Source organism: Rhinopithecus bieti, unplaced genomic scaffold (assembly GCF_001698545.2).
Source record: "Rhinopithecus bieti isolate Rb0 unplaced genomic scaffold, ASM169854v2 scaffold_4820, whole genome shotgun sequence".
In the NCBI taxonomy this organism is placed as follows: Eukaryota; Metazoa; Chordata; class Mammalia; order Primates; family Cercopithecidae; genus Rhinopithecus; species Rhinopithecus bieti.
Window position 1 is genome coordinate 1,742,546 of NW_016804598.1, and position 18,916 is coordinate 1,761,461.

General features: G+C 37.1%; 1 long non-coding RNA gene across 1 annotated transcript in view; it reads left to right on the plus strand.

The window, feature by feature from the left end:
* LOC108527854 (uncharacterized) overlaps window positions 1-18,067 on the plus strand; it is a 24,492-nt gene extending 6,425 nt beyond the window's left edge. Inside the window, exon 5 of the long non-coding RNA XR_001884955.1 lies at window positions 17,867-18,067. This is a non-coding gene — a long non-coding RNA (uncharacterized LOC108527854). The remainder of the gene's footprint in view (window positions 1-17,866) is intronic.
* Window positions 18,068-18,916: the final 849 nt, after the last annotated feature.

Here is an 18,916-nt window from a genome sequence, read left to right on the forward strand (position 1 = left end):
TATATTGTACTATATACAAATATATATTGTACTACAATATATTATATTATATAATACATAGTATATTTAATATATAATTGTAAGATATGTAAGCTAAATAAATATATGATTGTAAGATTTGTAAGTTATGTATGTGTATATAAATGTGTATATATATATACAAGGCAAGACTTTGGTCAATGTAATATTTAGCTATCTATAGGTTATAAAATACCTTTCTGAATATTCAGCCTGAAACTGATTTTTTAAAAATCTACATTTCTCATTGCCTATTGATATATTTTTGCTGCCCTTAATGGTTGGGATTAGAACTTTATTTTACACAATATGGGTATCATAAAATTTGAAGATCCCTGTCAAAATTATCTAAAATGTCAAACATTCCCAAGGGCAAGCCACAAGGTTATACCCACAGAGACCACTGCTCCTAAGAAAAAAGAAATTAGAGAGGTCCCTCTGCCTTTCCTACATACTTTAGTCACCTACTTTACCCAGAAGATGGTATCTGTCTTTGCCACACAGAGGCGCTCCATTGTGATTGCTTTTTTCATAGCTATAATTTATTGGGAATCTTCTATGAAGCAGTTGCTGGGCCAGAGAGTTTAGATTTTTTTTCCCCCTATACTCTAACTAGTAATAAAATTCTAGCTTGTGTTGTCATAGTTTTTTTTTTTTTTTTTTAGACAGAGTCTTGCTCTGTTACCAGGCTGGACTGCGGTAGCACGATCTCGGCGCACTGAAACCTCCGCCTCCTGAGTTCAAGCGATTATTCTGCCTCAGCGTCCTGAGTCGCAGGGACTACAGGAGCGTGCCGCCACGCCCAGCTAATATTTGTATTTTTAGTAGAGACAGGGTTTCACCATGTTGGCCAGGGTGGTCTCGATCTCTTGACCTCGTGATCCGTCTGCCTCAGCCTACCAAAGTGCTAAGATTACAGGCGTGAACCACTGTGTCCGGCCATATCGTCATAGTTTTTAAGGCTTAATTAATTTTAGGTTAATTAAAAAGAATTCTCTTATGTTGTATCAAGAATAACGTGTGTGTGCCCCGGTGTGTGTGTTTCTATGTGTGTGTGTATTCTCATTAATAGAAAAAGTTATCTACAATCAGTACTCACTATTGTTTCCTGCTTCAGGAAGTTTTTGGTTTTTCCTCTCTGGAATGTCTTCTCTCTTTCAATTGTCTTTTGTTCAGCATATTACAAGCACCGTCCTTAGATCAGAAACGAGTGCTAAACTATGCTATGAATCTGTACATTTTAGATTTTAATTTGTATGATAACTCAAAAGTCTATTACATTTATCTTTAAACATTGTTCCACTGCCTTCTCTCGTCCTTGATTACAAATGTCTACGTTGATTAGAGAAGGCTGCTTTTCTTTCCATTCCAACACGCGCGCGTGTGGCGCACACACACGCGCGCGCACACACACATACACACAGAGTTTGGAAATACTTTTTTTCCTATTTTTGTCTATATTGGGAATTTCAAAGGACAAATGTATGTATTTGCATTTAATTTTTATTAAATTTGCCACAGACTGGGTTAATCCATTCAGCTGCCAGTTAAAATCCTTGTGCGAAGTGTTACTCAATTATCCTTATCTCTTTTGTGGAATTCCTTTTATTCACACACTGTGTCTCTTAGATCTGCCTTTCCAGGGTTTTTGTTTATTTGTTTATTTTCCTTATTATTTCTATTTATTTCACCTAATTCTTCAGGATTACATTGTTTGCTTACTTCTTTTGAGAGCCAGTTCTACCTTTTACTCTTTCAGAACAAAAATTAATTCAAAGCAGTGACCATTGTCTTTTAAATTATCTAAGATTTAAAAGAAATATTTCTTCGGTTCTACACACTGGTTTGGTATTTGTAATCCCAGCTACTTGGGAGACTGAGGCAGGATAATCCTTTGAACCTGGGAGAAAGAGATTGCAGTGGGCTGAGATCACGCCACTGCACTCCAGCCTGGGTGACAATGTGAGACTTCGTTTGAAAAGACAAAACAAAACAAAAACCCTGGTCAGTGATTTGAAGTCAAAATGAATACTTTCAAAGACCTAACTGGTGCAATTCATAACTTGAGATAAAGTAATTAAGGGATAAATTTTGAACCATCTTTTCTAATTAGATTATTTCATCACAGGAATAACCACTCTCAGGGCTGGCAATTATCCTTCCAGGTAGCATTTTGTTACAAACAAGTCATACCAAAAATAATAATAATAATAATAATAATAATGTTTTAGAAGACGAAAAATATTCCAAGATGAAAATGCAGAAATAAAAGCTAAAGATTGAGAAAAGAATATTAGTATTATTTGGAGAAATGCAAGTAAATGCTGACTGGTATAGCGGCGGTCCCCAACTGCCAACTGACTGATACCAGTCTGTTGCCTGTCAGGAACCTGGCTGCACAGCAGGAGGTGGCCAGCGTGGCAAATGAGAGAAGCTTCATCTACATTTGTAGCTGCTGCTCATCACTCGCATTACTGCCTGAGCTCCACCTCCTCTCAGATCAGCACCCTTATTAGATTCTCATGGGATCACAAACCCTATTGTGAACCTCACATGCAAGGGATCTAGGTTGCGCACTCCTTATGAGAATCTAATGCCTGATGATCTGCTACTGTCTCTCATCAACCCCAGATGGGACTGTTTAGTTGCAGGAAAACAAGCTCAGGATTCCCACTGATTCTGTATTATGGTGAGTTGTATAATTATTTCATTATGTATTACAAAGTAAAAATAATAGAAATAAAGTGCACACAAATGTAATATGCTTGAATTACCCCAAAGCATCCCTGCTGGTGCATGGAAAATTTTCTTCCATGAAACTGGTCCCTGGTGACAAAAAGGTTGGGGACTGCTGTGACTGCTGCTGTATAGAACTTTAATAATAAGGCTTTATGTGGTTAAAAATATAAAAGTATAAAACATACCAGAAACATGTAATTCTATTAGAATAAGGTACATGAAAATACAATATCCTAAGTCACTCATATTACATTACTTCAATCTTTGATATCTTATTCTGGTTAGAATAATCATTGAAATAATTTTTGAAAGCATGTCTAAATGGGAGGAGGGTAACATAAAACATAATAAATACTACTCAGTTAAAATGGGAAGGAGAATGTAGGAAAAAGAAGAAATTATAGACTATCAAGGAGGTGGAACAAAAAATGAATAAAGCAATACAGCATTTTAGTCCTAGTGAATTTAAAAGTGGTCTCACATTGGTAAATATATGAGTTCCTATATCATATCGTCATAGAATAAACATTCCAGTTAAAATGTGTTGATTGTTAGACTAGATGGAAATGTTTGTTTTTCAATAAGAGACACACAAAATATTTAAGAATACAAAAGGTTAAAACTAGGAATACAGAAGAAGTATAGTACATAAAATTAACCAAAATAAAGATGGCATAAATTTATTAATATCAGAGAAAATGGAAAATATTAGGCAAAATGGCAATCACAAAATATATAAAAGGATATAGAATACAGTTAAACCTAGAGTTAGAAAACATAAATGAGAAAAAAGTCTAAAATTTAATGAGATAAATATTTATCTTAAGAAACACAATGAAAGAACAGAAAATAAACTACTGTACAACAAAATTTAAAATGATAAAACATTTATTAATAAAATTAAAACATGAAACATATAAACAAAGTCAATATTGATCATTTTGAAATCACAAATCTCATAAATCCTGGGTACTTCTGATCAAGAAAAACAACAAACAAACAGAAAACGTTGCTAAGAATCCTAAAAACATAAAAACACAAGAGGATAAATGGACAGATCTATACCTCAAAATTTGGCCGGGCACAGTGGCTCACGCCTGTAATCCCAGCACTTTGGGAGGCTGAGGCGGCAGATCACGAGATCGGGAGTTCGAGACCAGCCTGGCCAACATGGTGAAACCCCGTATCTACTAAAAATCAAAAAAAAAAAAAAAAAAAAAAAAAAAAAAATTAGCGAGGCACGGTGGTGTGCGCCTGTAGTCCAAGACTGAGGCAGAAGAATCTCTTGAACCTGGGAGGCAGAGGTTACCGTGAGCCATGAGCCATGATTACACCACTGCACTCCAGCCTGGGTGAAAAAGGGAGACCCCAACCCAAAAAAAAAAAAAAAAAAAAAAAAAAAAAATAGGTCTAATAGAGAAATACCTACAAATATGTAGCAACAAAAAAGATATATATTATAAAATCTTAAAATTCTAAACTTATTACAAGAGATAAATGAATAATCAAAAGTGTGCAAAGACAATAATGAACAACTCTAGACCCTGTGACTTTACCTGATCTAAATAGATAATGATGTATGACATGTTACATGAAATAAAAGACAATTCTATAAATATCTCATTCTCCTCAGATTATTTATAGATTCAAAGCATTTCCAGCCTCTGAGATAAAAGCATAAGGCAAAAGTAAATTTTTTAAAAAGCATTTCTAATCTAAATAACATTTTCTGGGTATATGAGTGAAAGTTGTTAAACTGGTTCTAAATTTATGTGGAAATAAGCAAGGACAATTTTAATCAACACACCTTAAAGAACAAGATGAGAAACGTGGAGGATTCTCAATAACAGAATAAATTAGTAAAACAAACAAATGAACTATGGTAAATTCATAAAAATCAAGACCATTAAAGCAAAAACAAAATACTACATTTTAATGTAAATAAACTACAGTTACAGAAAACAACAAGAAAAGATTAAAAACACATTGCTAGGTGAAAGAACAAAAAAAAAAGACTTTTTTATTTGAAGTTTCGGGGTACATGTGTAGGGTGTGCAAGTTTTGTTATATAGGTAAATGTGTGCCATGGTGTTTTGCTGCACCTATCAACCCATCACCTAGGTATTAAGCCCAGCATGCATTAGATATTTTTTCTGATGCTCTCTCTCCCCTCATCCACTCTGACAGACTCTATTGTGTGTTGTTCCCCACCCTGTGTCTATGTGTTCACATTGTTCAGCTACCACTTATATATGAGAAGATGTGGTATTTGGTTTTCTGTTCCTGCATTAGTTTACTGAGGATAATGGATTCCAGCTCCACCCATGTCCCTGCAAAGGACATGGTCTTGTTCCTTTTTATGGCTGCATGGTATTCCATGGTGTATATATACCACATTTTCTTTTTCTAGTCTATCATTGATGGGTATTTGGGTTGATCCCATGTCTTTGCTATTGTGAAGAGTGCTGCATTGAACATATATGTGTATGTATCTTTATAATAGAATGATTCTATAGAAATAGAATGATTTTTATTCCTTTGTATACCCATACTGGTTATACCCAGTAATGGGACTGCTGAGTCAAATGATATTTCTGGTTTTAGGTCTTTGAGGAATCACCACACTGTCTTCCACAATGGTTGAACTAATTTAAATTCCCACCAACCGTGTAATATTGTTCCTATTTCTCCACAGCCTCACCAATATCTGTTGTTTCTTAAGTTTTTAATAATCACCATTCTTTTTTTTTTTTTTTTTTTTTTTTTTTGAGACAGAGTTTCACTCTTGTTGCCCAGGCTGGAGTGCAATGGCATGATCTCGGCTCACCACAAGCTCTGTCTCCTGGGTTCAAGTGTTCTCCTGCCTCAGCCTCCCGAGTAGCTGGGATTACAGGCATGTGCCACCACACCCAGCTAATTTCGTATTTTTATTAGAGATGGGATTTCTCCATGTTGGTCAGGCTGGTCTCAAACTCCCAACCTCAGGTGATTCACTCACCTCAACCTCCCACAGTGCTTGAGCCACTGCACCCAGTCAATAATCCCCATTCTTAACTGGGGTGAGATGGTACCTCTTTGTGGTTTTGATTTACATTTCTCTAATGATCAGTGATGTTGAGCTTTTTTAAAAAAATTTCTGTTGGTCACATAAATGTCTTGTTTTAAGAAGTGTCTGTTTATGTCCTTTGCCCACTTTTTATTGGGGTTGTTAGTTTTTTCTTGTAAATTTAAGTTCCTTGTAGATTGTGGATATTCGATCTTTGCCACATGGATAGATTGCAAAAATTTTCTCCCATTCTGTAGGTTGTCTGTTCACTCTGATGATAGTTTCTTTTGATGTACAGAAGCTCTTTAGTTAAAATAGATCATATTTGTCAAGTTTTGCTTTTGTTGCAATTCCTATTGACATTTTCATCATGAAATCTTTGCCTATGCCTATGTCCTGAATGGTATTGCCTAGATTTTCTTCTAGGATTTTTATAGTTTTGAGTCTTACATTTAAGTCTTTAATCCATCTTGAGTTAATTTTTGTTTAAGTTGTAAGGAAAGAGTATAGTTTCAATTTTCTGCATGCGGCCAGCTAGTTCTCCCAGCACCATTAATCATATAGAGAATCCTTCCTCCATTGCTTGTTTTTGTCAAAGATCAGATGGCTGAGATGTGTGGTCTTATTTATGAGTTCTCTATTCTGTTCCATTGGTCTATCTGTCTGTTTTGTACCAATACCATGCTGTTTTGGTTACTGTAGTCTTGTATTATAGTTTGAAGTCCAGTAGTCTGATGCCTTCAGCTTTGTTCTTTGTGCTTAAGATTGTCTTGGCTATTTGGGCTCTTTTTTGGTTTCATATGAATTTTTAGATAGATTTGTGAATTCTGTGAAGAATGTCAATAGTAGTTTAATGGTAATAGCATTGAATCTATAAATTACTTTGGGCAATATGGCCATTTTCATAATATTGATTATTTCTATACATGAGGATGGAATGTTTTCCCATTTGTTTGTGTCCTTCCTGATGTCCTTGGGCAGTGGTTTGTAGCTCCCCTTGAAGAGGTCCTTCACTTCCCTTGTTAGCTGTATTCCTAGGTATTTTATTCTCTTTGTAGCAATTGTGAATAGGAGTTAATTCATGATTTCGTTCTCTGCTTCTCTGTTGTTGGTGTATAGGAATGCTTGTGATTTTTGAACATCGATTTTGTATTCTGAGACTTTGCTGAAGGTGCTTATCAGCTTACAAAACTTTTGGGCTGAGACAATGGGGTTTTCTAAATATAAGATCATGTCATCTGCAAACAAAGACAATTTGGCTTCCTCTCTTCCTATTTGAATGTCCTTTCCTTCTTTCTCTTGCCTCATTGCCCCAGTCAGTACTTCTGATACTATGTTGAATAGGAGTGGTCAGAGAGAGCATCCTTGTGCCAGTTTTCAAGCCGAATGTTTTCCAGCTTTTGCCCATTTAGTATGTTATTGACTGTAGGTTTGTCATATATGGCTCTTATTATTTTAAGGCTGTGTTGCTTCAGTACCTACTTTATTAAGAGTTTTTCACATGAAAGTATGTTGAATTTTATTGAAGGCTTTTTGTATGTCTATTGAGATAATTGTGGTTTTGTCTTCAGTTCTGTTTATGTAATGAATTACCTTTATTGACTTGCAAATATTGAAGCAACCTTGCAACCTGGGGATGAAGCCAACTTGATTGTGGTGGATAAGCTTTTGGATGTGCTGCTGGCTTCAGTTTGCCAGTATTTAATTGAGGATTTTTACATCGATATTCATCAGAGTTTGTGGCCTGAAGTTTTCTTTTTTTGTTGTATCTCTTTCAGATTTTGGCATCGGGATGATGCTGGCCTCATAATACGAGTTAGGAGGAATCCCTCCTTTTAAATTGATTGGAATAGTTTCAGAAGAAATGGTACTAGCTACTCTTTGAACCTCTAGTAGAATTAATCTGCAAATCCTTCTGATTCTGGGATTTTTTTTTTTTTTTTTTTTTTTTTTTTTTTTTTTTTGGTTGATTGGTAGGCTATTTATTACTGCCTCGATTTCAGAATTCATTGTTGGTCTATTCAGGGATTCAGCTTCTTTCTGGTTCAGTCTTGGGAAGGTGTATGTGTCAGGAATTTATCCATTGCTTCTAGATTTTCTAGTCTATTTCTGGTGTTCATAGTATTCTCTGATGGTTGTTTGTGTATCAGTGAGGTAAGTGGTGATATCCCCTTTATCATTTTTAATTGTCTATTTGATTCTTCTCTCTTTTCTTCTTTATTTGTCCAGCTAGTAGTCTATTTATTTTATTATTTTTTTCAAAAAACAGCTCTGGATATGTCGATTTGTTTAAGGGTTTTTCATGTCTTTAATCTCCTTCAGTTCTGCTCTGATCTTGGTTATTTCTTGTCTTTTGCTAGCTCTGGGGATTTTTTTGCTCTTGGTTTTCTAGTTCTTTTAGTTGAGATGTTAGGATGTTGATTTGTGATCTTCCTACCTTTTAGATGTGTACATTTACTGTTATAAATTTCCCTCTTAACATGACTTTAGCTGTGTCCCAGAGATTCTGGCACATTGTCTCTTCATTCTCATTAGTTTCAAAGAACTTATTGATTTCTGCCTTAATTTTATTATTTACCCAGGAGTTCTTCAGAAGCAGGTTGTTCAATTTCCATGTAGTTGTGTGGTTTTGAGTGAGTTTCTTAATCTTGAGTTCTAATTTTATTGTGCTGTGGTCTGAGAGACTGTTTGCTATGATTTCAGTTCTTTTGTTTTTGTTGAAGAGCGTATTACTTCCAATTATGTGATCAGTTTGGAGTAAATACCATGTGGCACTAATAAGAATTTATATCCTGTTGTTTTTGGGTGGACAGTTTTGTAAATATCTATCAGGTCCACTTGATCCACAGCTGAGATCAGATCCTGAATATCTTTGTTAATTTTCTGTCTTGATAATCTATATAATATTGACAGTGGGGTGTTAAAGTCTCCCAATATTATTATGTGGAAGTCTAAGTTTCTTCGTAGGTCTCTAAGAACTTGTTTCATGAATCTGGGTGCTCCTGTATTAGGTGCATATTTAGGATAGCTAGCTCTTCTTGTTGAATTGAACTTTACCATTATGTAATGTCCTTCTTTGTATTTTTTGATCTTAGTTGATTTAAAGTCTGTTGTCATAAACGTTGATTGCAACCCCTGCTTTCCATTTGCTTAGTAAATTTTCCTCCATCCCTTTATTTTAAGCCTATGTGTGTCTTTGCACATGAGATGGATCTCTTTAATACAGCATACCAATGGGTCTTGATTCGTTATCCAGCTTGCTGTCCTGTGTCTTATCTTTTTTTTTTTTTCCCTTGAGATGGAGTCTCACTCTGTCACCAGGCTGCAGTGCAATGGCGTGATCTCGGCTCACTGAAACCTCCACCTCTGGAATTCAAGCAATTCCCCTCCCTCAGCCTCCTGAGTAGCTGGGACTACAGGCATGCGCCACCTCACCCAGCTAATTTTTTATATATATATTTTTTAATAGAGATGGGATTTCACCATGTTGGCCAGAATGGTCTCGATCTCCTGACTTCATGATCCACCCTCCTCAGTCTCCCAATGTGCTGAGATTACAGGCATGAGCCACCTCGCCTGGCCCTGTTCTGTGTTTTGATGGGGACATTTAGCCCATTTACATTTAAGGGTGATATTGTGTGTGAATTTGATCCTGTCATCAGGATGTTAGCTGGTTATTTTGCAGACTTGTTAATGTCATTGCTTCATAGTGTCATTGGTCTGTATACTTCAGTGTGTTTTTGTGGTGGCTGGTAAGTTTTTTCTTTCCATTTTTAGTGCTTCTTTCAGGAGCTCTTGCAAGGCAGGCCTGGTGGTAATGAATTCTCTCAACATTTGCTTATCTGAAAAAAATGTATTTCTCCTTTGCTTATGAAGTGTAGTTTTGCAAATATGAAATTCTAGGTTGGAAATTATTTGCTTTAAGAATGCTGAATATTGGTCCCCAATCTCTTCTGGATTGAAGGGCCTCTGCTGAGAGATCCACTGTTAGTCTGATGGGCTTCCCTTTGTAGGTGACCTGGCCTTTCTCCATAGCTGCCCTTAATATTTTTTTCCTTCATCTCGACTTTAGAGAATCTGATAATTATGTGTCTTTGGGTTGATCTTCTCATAGAGTATTTTACTGGGGTTCTCTGAATTTCCTGAATTTGAATGTTTGCCTGTCTTGCTAGATTGTAGAAGTTCTCCTGGATAATATCCTGAAGTATGTTTTCCAACTTGATTCCATGCTCCCCATCTATTTTGGGTGCCCCTCATCCGTTGTAGCTTTGTTTTGTTTTGTTTTGTTTTGCATAATCCCATAGTTATCAGAGGTTTTGTTCATTCATTTTTTTCGTTTTGTTTTTTCTCCAATCTTATCTGTCTGTCTTATATTTCAGCAAGATAGCTTCAAGCTCGGAGATTTCTTTCTCTGTTTGGGCTATTCAGCTATTGATACTTGTGGTTGCATTGTTAAGCTCTTATGTTGTGTTTTTCAGCTCCATCAGGTTATTTGTATTCCTCTCTAAATTAGTTATTCTGGTTAACCACTCCTGTAAAGTTTTATCATGATTCTTAGTTTCTTTGCATTGGATCAGTGGAGTTCATTATTACCCACCTTCTGAAACCTACTGCTGTTACTTAATCCATCTCAGCCTCAGCTCAGTTCTATGCCCTTGCTAGAGAGGTGTTGCAATCATTTGGAGGAGAGGCACCCTGGCTTTTTGAGTTTTCACCATTTTTGTGCTGATTCTTTCTCATCTTTGTGAGCTTCAATCTTTGAAGCTGTTGACATTTGGGTGGGTATGATGTAGAGTCTTTGTTGTTGCTTTCGGTTGGTTTTTCTTTTAACAGTTAGGACCTTCTTCTGTAAGGATGCTGCAGTTTGCTGGGGGTCCACTCCAGACCCTATTTGCCTGGGTTTCTACTGCAGCTGGAGGTGTCACCAGAGGAGGCTGCAGAACAGCAAAGATGTCTGCCTGCTCGTTCTTCTGTGAGCTCCATCCCAGAGAGGCCCTGGCCAGATACTGGTGGAAATGCTCCTGTATAAGGTGTTTGGCGACCCCTGTTGGAAGGGTCTCACCTAGTTAAGAGGCACAGCCTCAGGGACCCACTTAACAAAGTACTCTGACTGCCCCTTGGTGGAGCATGTGCACTGCACTGTGGGGAATCCCACTCATCTGGACTGCCTGGTCTCTTTAGGGCCAACAGGCAGGAAAGACTAAGACTAAGTTTGCTGAGTAGTGGGGCTCTGTCCCAGGGAGTTAAGAGTTCTGTCCATAAACCCCTCACTGGAGTTGCTCCAGCCCCGCTCTGTGAGGGGGAATAGATCTAGGTCACATCTAAGAAGCAGTCTGGCCATAATCTGCCACAGCCACTGTGCTGCACTAAGAGAAATCCCTCCCTGTCCATACTGCCTTGTCTCCCCAGCACTGGCAGGGGAAAATGGCCAACTGGAGCCACAGTGATGGCAGCTGCTTCTCCTCCCAGGAACATGGTCATCTTAGACAGTCTCCAGTCTTCTGCTACTGGTTGCAACCTGAGCAGCTGCCAAGTCTCACAGCTCTGCACTTGGGATCCATGACCCTGGTGGCTTGGGCTCACAAGGGAATCTACCGATTCACAGGTTGCACAGATGTGTGGAGAAAGCATGGTTTCCTGGGCAGGGTGGCACAATCACTCACTGCCTCTCTTGGTTGGTGGTGGTAGCTCCCCTTGCCCCATGTCACTCCCTGGTGGGCTTTCGCTCTACCCTATTTTTCCTTGTCTTTCGTGGGTTGCTCCAAGTGCCTAGAACCTGGATACCTTGGCTGGAGGTACAGGATTCACTTGCCATTTTTGTTCTTCTCAATGGGAGCTGCCAGTGGCAGCTGCTTCTAGTCAGCTATCTTGGCTTCTTCCCCTGAAAAAAGACTTTCTATATGTGTAATGTTCAATATCAGACAAAACTAAATTATAGTGTTTACAAATGTGTACATAAAAATACAAAGACGAGTAAGAAAACAAATATCATGGAAGTCAGTATAGTGATGATTACAATAGAGAAGTTTGTGACTGGGGAAAACATGAGATGTGGGAAAGGACTATAAGTTACAGGTGATACTTTGTAATTTCTTGATCAGGGCAGTATTTAAACAGGTGTTCACATTATGATTATTCATTAAACAATGCATGGACATTTTATGTTCTTTTTTATGTGTATAAAACTTCATTTAAATAATGTGACCCAGGTTAATAATGTTTTCCTTTTATTATTCTAAGTATGATCCTTCTTGAATAAATTAATGGCTCATTGCTGTTAGCATTTTTATCATGTGTTTTAACTACAATTTATTTATTTTTATTTATTTATTTATTTTGAGACGGAGTTTCACTCTTGTTGCCCAGGTTGGAGTGCAATGGTGTGGTCTTGGCTCACCGCAACCTCCGCCTCCCAGGTTCAAGCAATTCTCCTGCCTCAGTATCCCTAGTAGCTGGCATTACAGGCATGCGCCACCATGCCCGGTTAATTTTATTTTATTTTTTTATTTTAGTAGAGATGGGGTTTCTCCATGTTGGTCAGGCTGGTTTCAAACTCCCTACCTCAGGTGATTTGCCAGCCTAGGCTTCTCAAAGTGCTGGGATTACAGGTGTGAGCCACTGTGCCTGGCTTACCTATAAAGAGAGTATTACAGGATGAAATTCATAGAGAATCAGTGCAGAGCACTAAGACCTCAATTTTTCAGTGGGTGTTTTGTGTGTAAAACAATACCTAAAGGCAGAAAGAAGCAGAATGTATTTTCAAGTAGTCATGAAGATAGTGACTTTGAAACATATGTCAGTAATATTTTGAGAACTGAGAAAAATACAGATGGTGGCTGCATATGTATAAAATTGATATTGTAAAAATGTTATGCATATGAAGATAAAATATGCCCTAAATTTAAAAAACCCTCCGAATCCAAATTAAAAATTTGTATTTAAAGAGTAGTTTGAACAAATATTAATACACTTATTCTTTTCTTAATATGAGTAATCTCTTGTTTCTAATTCCAATATAGGATATAATAAAAAAAATCCTCAAAGCTGAACACATGGACTTTTCTCAATTTGGAGATCATAGTACTTTCATATCTTAGTTCTAATGCTCTTTTTTAGTGAGCATGATAGACATATTAAAATACATAGTAAATCATTTAAACATTACTTTAGCATCTATAACCACATTTACATAAACCACATGAATACACACATATCATATCTTTCCCATTTTATAAATGATGAAACCAATTCAGGTATATTAGCCACTCACTGACTCTGATCTCAAAGGTAGCATGTGTAATCCTAGAACAAAAACTAAAGCTGACTGTTGCATGCATAACCTACACATGATTAAGAAGTAGTGCTTTGAAGTTAGACTTAAGTATTTTCTAAAAGCTAGTACATTAACAAATAAAACAGATTTTTTTCAGACAAACTATATTCCATATTCTATCTTAAGTCATGTATAACACCCAGGAAATAAATCACAAGTAGGATCTGTTTCAATAGAAAGAAAAAAGAAAAAGAGGAGGAACAGTTTTAAGCCACAGACACTGGCTAAACAGGCATTGCTGAAGACTGATGGACCTCAATCAATGAAGCAGTAGTGGAAGGCCATGGTGAACCTAAAGAGGGCGACTAAACAGAGTAGAAATTTGGGAGAAAGAAGTGACAATAAGTGCCAAAATAGAAATACATTTTCCAGTTTTCCAGTTGGATATGTAGTAAAGAATTGCCCAAAGCCAAAATTCACTTCTGATTCCTTGACATGTTCTGAAAAAACCCCTCTATAAGTCTACATAGTGTGAGGATGAGGGCTGGAATTGCATTTTACCCAAGAAACCCAACAAATACTTTCTGAAATGAGAACTTCATTGTATTTCTTAATAGAAGTAAGCTGTCTTGTAAAGGAAATGGACTATTTCTATCCATGATTCTGGGGAACTTGTTTTCTGACTTTTATTAGCTCCCACATTTAGAGTAAAAGAAACTTTCAGTTCATTGAAACACTACCCTAAGTGTGTGCCCCCTCATCATTCCTTAAACTGTCTTCTTCCAATATATTTCCAAACCATTATTTACATTCTTTCTAAAATTATATCTATAACAGAAGTTAGTTAAGTTTTATCCCTTAAAAAAGCTTAGTGTGTTCAACTGACTATGAGATAAAATTTATAATCCTTAACATCACTATATTTTTCTATTAGTATTTTATCTACCATTATATTTTCTCATTGTTTTGATCTGTAAATAAATTAATACAAGTATATATTTTGCCACCCTTACACCAACCAAACCCAAACTCCTGACACAAGTTAGGTATGATAAACCTCAAATGACCCAATGAACTCTCTTACTTTTGCTTAAGTGTACATATGTTTGATTACCCTGTTAAACTTAAAGAAACAGACAGTGCTCTTTGGACTTACTTATTATTAGCGTATCTTCTTTGGAAAATTGGCAATGATATGTTTGCTTGTTGTATACATCACATTCTTGTTTCTTGTTCATTTAAATATTTGTTTCCTGGTGACCAACTTAAATGTCCATTACATATTATGGAAGAAGAAAAACAAGTTAAATCATTTGCTCAAGCTTAGGTTAAAATGTTGCAAAATGAGAAAAAATTTTGAAATGAATGTTAATGAGAGAAGTATGCTTAATTTTATTATGTGACAGATAGAAAATAAGTCAACATTTAGTTTTCTTCCAATAATGTTCACTAAGGAAATTCTCCCGTAAACTTTGGATACATGTTACATTAATTACACAGCAGGATGTTAGAGTAGAAAAATGATACAATAGCAGTGTATCAGCTATTGGTTGATCAACTTAGGTTTCGCAAAGTTTTGGTGAGGAGGAAGAGTTGGAGACAATTTTAAAGGGTCACAGTGAAATATTTTTAGTCTTTCAGGGTGTTTTACATTCATTGCTCTTTACCAGAATTCACCTCTGCGAAAATATCATCATGCCTAATGTCAAGAGTTCAAATTATCATCTTTATCCAGGTTTCCAAATCAAAATAGTTCCATGATTATAGGAAATCCTTGAGTTTCAGGTGGATCATCAGTTTCTGGTGACTTTTGCTTTACTTTGTTTTGTTTTCTGGTAAATTCATTCATTAGGTAGTGGCTATATAGAAGCACTTTGACTCTAGACAACATACAATGTAGAACTGTAATGTCAAGAAACACAAGAAGTAGATTATTAATAGACCTTGATGTATTCTCTTCACCAACACTGACTTTTTTTAACTCTAGCCTGAAAAAAACCTTCCATCTCAACTTCTCAATTTGCAAAGTGGCACAGTGGCCAGTTTCCAAGTTTACTTATCTTTCTGTTTTATCTTATTAACAAGGATTAGCTTTTAGAAACAAAACAATGGAAACAAGGATAAATGTCTCTTTTTTTCATTTTGGTAATTAAAACGTATTATAATATTTAGAAAATGACTAAAGATAGCAATTTTAAAAGGATGGGAAGAAAAGAGAGAAGAAAGAGATAACAAAGGATGAAATAATCAGTGACTCTTGGCATTCAGCCTCTAGGTCTGGAAATCTCAGAAGTCTAAAAAATCTGACATTTGATCCAAGTTTCTTGGAAACACTGAATTCTTTATAATGCTGTCTGCTTCTAAAGAATTATAAGAGTCTCAGTTTTATATCTCCATTTAGTACACTGAAGTCATGGGAGTGTGATGCTTTATGAATTTCTTTTCTTTTTTTTTCTTTTTCTTTTTTTTTTTTTGAGACGGAGTATCGCTCTGTCACCCAGGCTGGAGTGCAGTGGCCAGATCTCAGCTCACTGCAAGCTCGGCCTCCCGGGTTTACGCCATTCTCCTGCCTCAGCCTCCCGAGTAGCTGGGACTACAGGCGCCCGCCACCTCGCCCGGCTAATTTTTTGTATTTTTTTTTTAGTAGAGACGGGGTTTCACCGTGTTAGCCAGGATGGTCTCGATCTCCTGACCTCGTGATCCGCCCGTCTCGGCCTCCCAAAGTGCTGGGATTACAGGCTTGAGCCACCGCGCCCAGCCGCTTTATGAATTTCAAAAGGTAAACGCAGAAATCTGTGCTTTTAGACATAAATATGAAATTAGTAGTAACTAATATAGTTAATACCAGTTAGGTTCAAGAGCATCTGTAGGTTGTTTCCAACGTTGTTTCTGTGGTTTTCCTTTGGTAAAACTGCCTGGGTCTGTTGGTTACAAACTTTTTGTTTTGTATATTGCAATAAACCTGAGATGACAATCGGTTACTGGAGGTGTAAATGTTAGCCTCACTGGCTAACGGCTTATAGAATGATAACCTTTGATTTCCAGGAAGTGAATTTCTGATAGCCAAGGCAGCAAAGGATAGTATCTAAGTCATGACAGTTAACCCTTCAAGTAATTTTCCAACCTTTGTTTATCATTTTATTTTCCATGTTTGATAGAGTATGGTGAATGTAATAGAGTTCCTGGATACTGAGCAGTATCATGAACAGCTATTGGACTGAAATCTCTCTGTAAAATGGGTATTTCTATCTCTGGATAAAGGTGTTGATAACAGCCTAAGTTGAAAATACAAAGCCTAGAACGGTGATTGTTGTTTTTGTTTGTTTGTTTGATTGATTTTGTTTCATTTTCTCTATTAATATAGTTGCCATTTGGCAGAGAACTTTTGGCCATCCATAAAATGGACAATAGGAAAAATACATTCACATCCATTTCAAGGAGGTAACTGGATGAACTCCATTGCTAAATATTCAAATAGACTTTAAGGCTTTGGTTTCTGCCTATACCTACCTTTGCAGATTTGCTTGAATTATAATTTTTGCAGATGGAACACATGCCAGAAACATCTCAGTGGTTTTGAGTAAAACTGTCCTTCTAATTATAATTGTTTTAAAATTTCAACTAATTTATATTTGCTGTGATGATCAAAATTAATAGTTATGTTAACAAATAATGTTAGTTATATTAATAGTTATATTAATAAACTATGTTAATATTTTAATAAATTATATTTATTTCAATAAATCATCTTAATTAATGATATTACCTTATTATAATCACTGATTATTGTGGGAGGAAAATATTTTATAAACAGAATGACATGAACAATTTTCTGTACCAATTAGATTCATATTAGAAAACAAATTCTGCTTTGTCACTTACTATGCCTGGTAGTCAAATATTTTAAAATTTATAAACAACAATTTTGCAGAGAGTAATTGTGCCAGACTTTCTGCTTGTACATGAGTGTATTTTAATCTTAGGGTTTCAATATATCTTTTATGGGAACATAATTTAATCCATAACAGTCCGCTCTCTGGCCCCACAAAATTCATGTCCTTCCCACATGGAAAATATGTTCACCCCATCTTGACATACCCAAAAGTTTTAACCCACTCCAGCATCAACTCTAAGTCCAAATATCACCTACGTATAATCAGCTAAAAAAGTCCCAAATCTTATCATCGAATCATCTAAATCAGTTATAGGTGAGACTTTGGTTATGGTTTATCCTGCAGCAACAATCTTTTAAAGCTGTGGGTCTGTGTAATCAGAAAACAAGTAATATGCTTACACAATGCAATGGTGGCAAAGTCATAGGATGGACCTTCCCATTTCATAATTGAAAATAGGAGAAAAAGGGGTCTCACATCCCAAGCAAGTCCAAAAACCAGCAGGGCAAACTTCATTAAATTCCAAGGCTTCAGACTAAGCCTCTGTGGCCCAGTGCTTTGTCCCCTTGTCCCTCTTGGCCACCTGAGAGGCAACTGTAGCCTCCTGCCCAAGGATGTTCTATCAGTTCAGGCTTCTGCATCCATGGCCCTGCCATCAGAATCATTCTTCATTAATTTCATCCCATCTCTATCACCCTCAGTCCAAATGATAGGGACAGGAGCCAGATGAATTTTAGGCAGAAAAGAGATGGGTCCTTGGTGAAAACCCCACCCTCAAGCTGAAAAGCCTGAAACTGCAGCCCAAAGTGAGAACTTATGTCCCTGTTTTCCTGCTTGAATGTTGCCTTTTCCTAAACCACTCATGGCCCTGTCTCACCTCATCCTGTGTTTATAAAGACCCCAGACTCAGTCAGTAGAGAAGAAAAGCAGCTGGATATAGGGACTACGGTTGGACATTGGAGAGAAGCAGCTTGACTTCAGAGGGACAGCTTGACAGCATAACTTTGGAGAAGGATCCGGCTAGAGAAGGCTGGGCTTCAGGGGAAGATTACCTTTCTGCCCCATCCCCTTTTCAGCTCCCCTTCCCGCTGAGAATCACTTTCATTGGCAATAAAATCTCCCACATTTACCATTATTCAATTCGTTTGAGCAGTGTCATTTTTCCTGGACATCAGACAAGAGCTTGGCAGTCATGAGCATAGATGCAAAGGACCCACTGAGATGTTAACACTTAAACCGTTCATGGATGGCAGAGCTAAAAGAGCACTGTAACACACCCTCTGGGGCTTTGGGAGTCACAGGCACGCTGCCTGAACAGGGCCTGCATGGAGTTTGCTCCTGTCAGTGCCCAAAAGTGCTCGCTCGGGCTCCTGCACCCACTCACCTGCATGCTCCCTCCTGCAAGGGGTGGAATGCAGCAGTCCGAATGAGTAGAGTTTGATCCCACAGGCACCAAAATGGGCAGCCAGTTCCAGTGTTCATGCACTCCAGTTCCTGCCTCATTTGCTTGTGTGCTCTCTCCCATCAGGGGTTGAGAGCAGCAGGCTGAGTAAACAAGACACTGCTGTTGTGAGTCCAGCAAAGGGGTCAGGCAAATACCCTGCTTCACAAGCTGGGAATGTTTCTGCTGGTGTAATTCCTAAAGAACCTTTACAGTCTCCTGAGTAATTCACGGGAATCTAAATATTAAACAAGAAGATCTATATATCCTTTCTGGAAAATCACATCTCTTTTCCTCTATCTTGCTGAGTGATTTGGTTGGATACATGAGTAATTGTACTAATCAGAATTCTACAGAGGGACAGAAATAATAGAATATATGTATATAGGAAAGGGAGTTTATTGAGGATAACTGATTAACACAATGACAAAGTAAAGTCCCATGATAGACCCTCTGCAAGCCAAGGAGCAAGGAAACCAGCAGCGGCTCAGTCCAAGTCCCAAAGC